Source organism: Rattus norvegicus, chromosome 15 (assembly GCF_036323735.1).
Source record: "Rattus norvegicus strain BN/NHsdMcwi chromosome 15, GRCr8, whole genome shotgun sequence".
Classification (NCBI taxonomy): domain Eukaryota; kingdom Metazoa; phylum Chordata; class Mammalia; order Rodentia; family Muridae; genus Rattus; species Rattus norvegicus.
In genome coordinates this window covers 13,471,344-13,478,871 of record NC_086033.1, presented here as the reverse complement: position 1 = coordinate 13,478,871, position 7,528 = coordinate 13,471,344, and the positions used below count along the sequence as shown (strand labels likewise).

The following is a 7,528-nucleotide window of genomic DNA, read 5'->3' as shown; positions in this document are numbered from 1 at the left end:
TTGGTATTAAAGTTCTGGTAACTAAGCCCCAAAGGAAAAAAAAAAGGAAACAAAAATTCTATCCATCGATCCAGAGGTGGAAGAACTACCACTGCCCTATTTTCCTGGAAGAACGGTGACCCCGTCATGGGCATCAGCTTCATCCTAGGAAACTTTTCCTTTTCTTTCCCTACAGTGTCTCCCTGGCACACCTGCAGTGGCTCTAATTATTCTCTTTGTTCCCTGAATATTCCCAACGTCACTTAAACCTTCATGGTCCCCCCTCCTCTATGTTCCTAGACTCACAAGGGTCTTTTTCAGCCAAAGGGTCCGAGAATCCCTAAACCTTACTTATTATATATGTTCCCTTCTGGACCAGTAACCTGTACAACTGGAGCTCACAGTCACTCCCTTCTTTGAGAAGCCTCACACACCCTTCTCTGTTTTAAAGACTTTTTAATACCCATAACACTGCTTGGCATGCTTGCCAACAGTTACTGGCCATTGAGTTCACATTGGAAGAAAGGGACTGAATAAAATTGGAAACCAAAAAAGTGGCACTGGGTCAGAAAGATCTCTGACTGATAATGCTGCATACTGAGAGTGTGTTTCCATCCAACATAATGGCACTGGGGTCCTGGCCAAGGAAATGAAGTGTTAGACATCTATTGCCAGGTTTTCTGGCTAAACTCTGAGCAGCCCACAAACCTGTCAGAGGTCAGTAAGGTCACAAAGGGGACTCAGTGCATCCTCCTGTATCCCTATAGTGCCCCCTAGAGGCTTATCATGCCTATACCCTCATAGACCCAGATGCATTGGAGAATCAGCTAGTATTCCACATTGCTCTTGCCACTCACTTGGCCCCAGATATTAGAAGTTACAAAATTTAGAGGGATTTGAAGTATGACTAGGTTTCAGTGTCTGAAGGTAGCTCATAATGTGTTTAATAACAGAAATAATTGAAAGCCAAATGGACAAGAGACTTACCAAGGCCATAGTGGCATTCTTATGAGAAAGTTTGAGTAATAAACAAGTCTGGTGCAACAGGCAAGAAGGGGGCCAGGAGACAAGCAAGCCACAACAGAGAAAGGCCAATGTCCCTACTGTATGGAAAAGGAAAAAGGAAGTTGGAAAGGTAAGTACTCTAATTGGAAGTATAAGGCCCTGTAAGAACTATAGCTTTAAAAGTGACATCAACCATACTTCTACACTTTAAGTCCCCAGGAGTCTAAGGTAATACTTAAAGTTGACAAGGAAGCAATTGACTACTTAATAGACACTAGGTTGACATTTTCATTCTTTAAGAATCCCCTAGGCCAACTGACTGATCAAAAGATTGTAGTCCAAAGTGCAACAAAAACTCCCTTACCATCTCTAGACTACCACCCATTCCATTGGCCTAGAGAAGGGGACAATAACTCATATGTTATTGGTCATGTCTGATTGCAGCTATCCCCTGCTGTAATGAGACCTCTTGCTTAAACTGAAAGGTACTGTCATCTCGAATAGCGAGACACACTTAGACTTCCAGATAAAAAAATGCAGATAGATAAATAAATAGATATAAAGATAGATGGATGGATAGATAGATGGATGGATGGATGGATAGATAGATAGATAGATAGATAGATAGATAGATAGATAGATAGATAGAGATGTGTCTTGTCATCTGTCAAAAGAATATCTTTTGGCTGAAAGTCTTGCTCCAAATCAAAAATACAGATGGACTTTCTCAGATTTTTAGCAAAGATTCCCAAGGATATGGGTAGAAACTAAGCCCCTAGAACTGGCCCAACAGTGAGTTCCTATAATTGTTCAACTAACCAGTTCAGTTACCCCTGTCAGATAAAAAAAAACAGGAACTATATTCCATATTACTGGCTTAGAGAGACAGGTATCCTGGTGCCCTGCCAGTCTCCCTGGAATACATTCCTCCTGTCTATGCTCTGATTACATACTATAGTGGTTAATTGTTAATCTGCTCTGGCTTCCAGTGAGTGACTGTGCTTCCAGCCACCTACCAGAGTTCTCTGGATTCACGAATGAAAAGACACAGACACAGACATGGACAGACACACACACACACACACACACACACACACACACACACACACACACACGTCAGCTTAATTTTGATATGCATTGACCAGTTCAATGGTTGGTCACTTCCATTGTACATACTCTCCTCCCGAGTTAACACCTTCTAAATCTATATTTTATCTTTGCTACCCTAGACACAAGGGGCCCCTTTCCCAGATTCTTACACGTCAGCAGGTCTTTAAGTCTCATTCCTCTGCTTCCCTATCATGGTGATTCCTTCCTATGCCTGTCTCATGGTGGAATCCTTCTTTATCTCCCCCATGTTTCTTGTCCAGGAATCCTGAAAGTCCTCCCTCTTTCACTCTACCCAGTCATTGTCTTTGTCTCTTTATTGATTAATCAAAAACCAATGGGAGATAGGGATCCTCAGCAACTGGACATGTAGATTCCCATCAGATTTGGGGAGCCAAACTAAGGCAAAGCATTAGAACCAATCCCTAACAATAGACCAGTTCAAGATCTGAGGGAAGTGAATAAGAGACTTGAGATTATCTACTCCACAGTTCCAAGCCCATATACTCATGAGTAGGATCCTCCAGGAAAACAGGGGTAGACTGTCCTGGACCAGAAAGATACATTGTTTCTTCTCCCATTGGCAGAGGTGATAAAACCTAGTTTTACTTTTAAATGACAGAATCAAAGGAAGGTTAAAGTAGGCAATGTATTTAGACCAGGTTCTCCCAAGGATTTAAAAATTCTCCAGCTCTGTGATGAGAGACGTTTTGATCTGACCTCCTGTCAGAAGTTTCCCAGAACCATCCTCTTACAATGTGTTCATGACCTCCTCCTAGTTTCTGAACCTGAACTAGATTGTAAAGGGGTCACTGAGGGACTGCTGCAAGAGGTTTGTACCTATGGAATATCAGATAAGGAAGTCCAACTTTGTATATCAGAGGCTACATATCTTGGCTAGCAATTGAGGGGAGGCAAAGGAGCTTGTCTTGGAGAAGGATTGCTGTTGCCACCTTTCACATCCCAACTACAAAGACTAAGAGACAGCTTGTAGAGTTCCTCAGTGTGGTTAGGTATTGCGTCCCCTAGATCCCAGGGTTTGTAGAAATAGCAAAGCCTCTATACACCAGCACTGAGCTCCTAATCTGGGCTGAGACTAAACAAAAGGTGTTTTAGGCTTTAAAGACATCTGACTTTGGCTCCAGCCCTAGTACTTCAAGATGTCTCAAACCTTTTCATCTGTTTGTCCATGAAGTAAATTGTATTGCAAAAGCTGTTTAAACACAAACTTTAGGTTCATGAAAATGCTCTGTGTCATACCTGTCCAAGCTTTTGGGCCCTGAAGCCTCGGGGTGGCCCAGTTGTCTAAGAGCTGTAATGGCTACCACTATTTTATTAAAAGAAGCAGAGAAGTTAACTCTGGGTCAGTATTTATACTCATAGCACCTTATGCAGTTGGAGCCCTCCTCCAAGGAACGTCAGAATGCTGGCTGTTTAATTTTCATATGACCCAGTACCATGCCCTACTACTGGACAATCCTAGGGTCCAATTTGAGCAACCAATTGTGATTGATCCTGCTGTGTTCTTGCTGATGATGAGCCCTAGATGCTCATCTGTGATTTGTCTTGAGGTAGCAACCATGGTCAAGAGGTTCTATCTAGACCTAATGAATAACTTCCTAAAAGATTCTGATGCAGTGCTCTACAGTGATGGGACCATGCACACATGGACTTTACTGGTTATTATAACTGAAATGATTTGGACCCAAACTTTAGGGCCATGTACCTTGGCCCAGAGAACAGAACTGATCACTCTCACCCTGACTGTCAGATAGGGAAAAGGAAAGTCTATCACTATATACATGGACAGTTACTATGCTTTTGCTACTGCACACATCCATGGTATAATCTGTAGGGAAAGTGGGCTCCTCACTTCTGGGGGGAAAAGGATATTAAAAACAAAGAGGAAGTCTTGGTTATCCTACAGGCTATTTGGATTCCCCCATGAGTTGACATCCTAGACAACGAGATGACTCTCTTAAGACAAGAGTTAGCCAGAACACTGACCTGGCTGCCCAAAAAGTGGCCCCAAGACCAGCAGAGCCTACTGATATTCTGGTGACATCCCTTGATGCAGTTTTGCCCAGGATTCCATGGTTTAACCAAGAGGAAATAAAGGATGCAAAAAGAAGGAATGGATGGGGTTGGGGATTTAGCTCAGTGGTAGAACGCTTGCCTAGGAAGCGCAAGGCCCTGGGTTCAGTCCCCAGCTCCGAAAAAAAGAACCAAAAAAAAAAAAAAAAAAAAAAAGGAATGGATAGCTTGAATCCACAGGTTGGCCGTGGACACCAGAATGTCAAAAATATTGAAAGGGAAGTTAACCAACCTTCACTAGGCTACTTTGCTGGGCCCAGAAAATTTTCTGAGGTGTTCAGACCAATGTATATAATACCTAAACAGGACTGCCAGGTATAAAATGTCTAAGTCATATGACTGGTTAATACTCAATAAATGCAAATCAAAGAGCCTTTACTCAAAGGGATATCCGTATGATGGGTCAACACTCTTGTGAATTATGGAAAACAGACATCACCAAAATCTAGCCTGTAAGGGGAGGATAATAGTACTTGCTAATTTTTATAGATATCTTTTCTGGGTGTGTAGAAGCTTTCCCCACTGGACTGAAACTATTCAAATAGTAGATAAAAAGCCCTTCCAGGAACTGGTCCTCCAATTCTGCCACTCCCTAGGAATGGTGTCAGACAATAGCTCAGATATCATAGCTAAAACCTCTCAACCAGCAGTAAAAGATTTATGCATAGATTGGAAACTTCGTTGTGCATACAGACCTCAGAATTATGGGGCAGTGGAAATAATGAACAGGATATTAGAGGAAACACTAGAAAAACTCTCATTAGAGTCTGGTAAAGGGTAGATAAACCTTCTTCTCAATTTGAGCCTCTCGGGTTTCATATAGGGAGGGATTCATCTTTCTAATACATTTGGAAGACCTTCCCCATTGATTCCCAGGCTCAGAGAACATCAGTTGGTAGAAATCTTAACCATTTCCTTCTCATCATATAGGTCTTCCATTTTCCATAAAGTCTATTCACTGCACTATCTGATTGACCCAGTAGAGCTCTGAGTCTACCCACCAATTTCCCCTTGTTTGAGACTGACGATAGTGATATTGCATGGCTCAATTTGGAAAGGACATACAGAGTGATTTGTTTCCACTCCTACAGCTGTGAGTTTAGGTGGCTTTATACTAAAAATTCAGCACATACAGGTTAAGAATGCAGAAGGCACAGATCACAGTGCTAAATGGACAGCCTTACGAACTTATGGATACACTTAAATAGAAGTTTTATCAGACCTCAGACCCTTCTATTCCCTGCTTGTCCTCCTGAGTCTCATGTTTGTTATAAATATAGAATCAGGGTCCAGCCACCAAAGCCTCATGCCTGCACCTGGGAACTCAGGAAGGTAGATATTTGAGAAGTGATAGCTAATATGACTATAGTCCAACAACCCATATTCCATGTTGACCTCTGCTCATTGATGCCTACTTTAAGTATCTGGTTGTATCAGAGATAATGTGGGAGTTTATCTTTTGAAGTAGGAACACAAAGTTTACAATTTGTATTCGCCCTGCATCTGGGCCTTCTATGTTGGCAATAATAAAGGAGTGTTCATTGCAAAATTTGGGACAGTAAAACAAAGGCTTCCTGAAGATACATGGATGAACACAGAGAAAGAAAGTCCCCTCTCAAGGAATACACAATAAGAAAATGCAATCCAATGGTCATAAAATTAAAGGTCTGGAAGAAAGACAGACCCTCTGGGAAATGGGGAAAATATTAGAAATTGGCCTGTATATCACAAGAATGGACCCCCGTAACAGACTTATTATCCAGAAGAACCTTCCACCCATCTAGGTCCCTAGACCTTTGGGTTCTAATAAAGATCTCCTACTCATGACAAGGTCCTTGCCAACTCTCCCCTTGTAAAGCACTTGACTTCTTATCAAACAGAGAAATCTCTAGCATTGACAGGAGGAGGTGCTGAATGGTTTCCCTCTGTATCACAGGGGAGGCTCCTGGAAAGAACACCTCAGCATCTAGTCAATTTGGGGAGAGTTAGGTAGGCCAGGGCAGTTCCCAGTGACACCAGCAGCGGTACCTTCTTTGGACATTCTCTTGTATCCTAAAGAACCCTAGCACCTTCTGTGATGTCACCAGTGTTGTGGTGACACCAACTGCCTGTGGAGTATTCCTTCAGTATCTGTAGGTTTCAGCAATGTACAGATTGTTGAGGCTGATCAGGCTACTTGAAAGACAGAATGAAGAATGCAGGAAGACAAGAGGGAGGCAGAAGGAAACTGGCCTTCAGTCTTGGTTTTAAAAAAGAAGAAATAAATGGCCCAGGGGAATGTGCCGTGAGTCCTGGGCAGGAGATGGGAAGCTTCCTGGAGGAGGTGGGACTGAGCTGCCCCTTCACACCCTTCACACCCTTCACACCTTATCTTCTAGATCCACTGTCCTATCCTTCCTTCATTGTGCATCTCTCCTCTCCCTCTCCCTCTCCCTCCCCCCCTCTCTCTTTCTCTGTGTGTATGTGTGTGTGTGTGAGTGTGTGTGTGTTTTCATGCAAATTTAGGGACACATTGCTATTAAAATTCTGTGTGAACCTGTTCAAAAAAACTATAAACTATGAATGGGGCAGAGTCAGAATGTTATACCCACAAGGTACCCTTCCAAAAAGAATTACATGCACTTGAAAGCAAGGATATGAAGGAAATGCCCTGGAATGTCTACATTATCTCTGTGAACTGTGCCATTTTTCTCCTGGCATTTGAGGCCAGACTTCAGGGCTCTGAAGCTAAGCTGTACGCTGTGGAGCTGTGAATGAGCTCTCTGAATAGAGGGAGAAGCTATCAGCTGACCACTGAAATACTTCTCTTCCTGTCAAGACATGGGAGAGTTGATTTTCACAGAAGGGGAGCCTGAAATCTGAACTCTGAGAACCAGCTACACAAAATTTCATATGTCAGTTCACTTCCAGAATACCAAAAAGGTGCCAAGGGTTGCAGATGAAGCATGGTGTCCTTTGTCAGCTGGATCTCAGAGTATTTGGAAAACCATTCAACCTCTTCTCTAAGGGAGATCAGTGTTATAAGAGGCAGGCAGATAGATGAGTTGGTTCTGTATGTTTTTGTCTAGGCTACAGTAACCAAATTTTCCAGGCTGAGGTTTGATCATGGAAGTGTGAAGTTTCATAACTGTAAAGGCCAGCTGAGGAGTGTTGACACACCTGAGAGCAGAGGTAAGAACACCACGTCTGCTCTGAGGTACCTGAGCACTCTGGACATAAGAACCTAGGAGCAGACTGGGACAAGATCCTTCCAGTTTCTGCCTGCACCCAGAGGTAACCTTTTGACACAGCTCTCTGTACCCAGATCCTGCCAGGAGAAAGCCAGTCTCCAGGTATGCTGACA

General features: G+C 42.9%; 1 pseudogene; it reads left to right on the top strand.

Annotated features, from left to right (window-relative positions):
* The first annotated feature begins 6,285 nt into the window (after positions 1-6,285).
* Positions 6,286-7,528, top strand: part of Eno1-ps18 (enolase 1, pseudogene 18) — a 57,250-nt pseudogene continuing 56,007 nt past the window's right edge.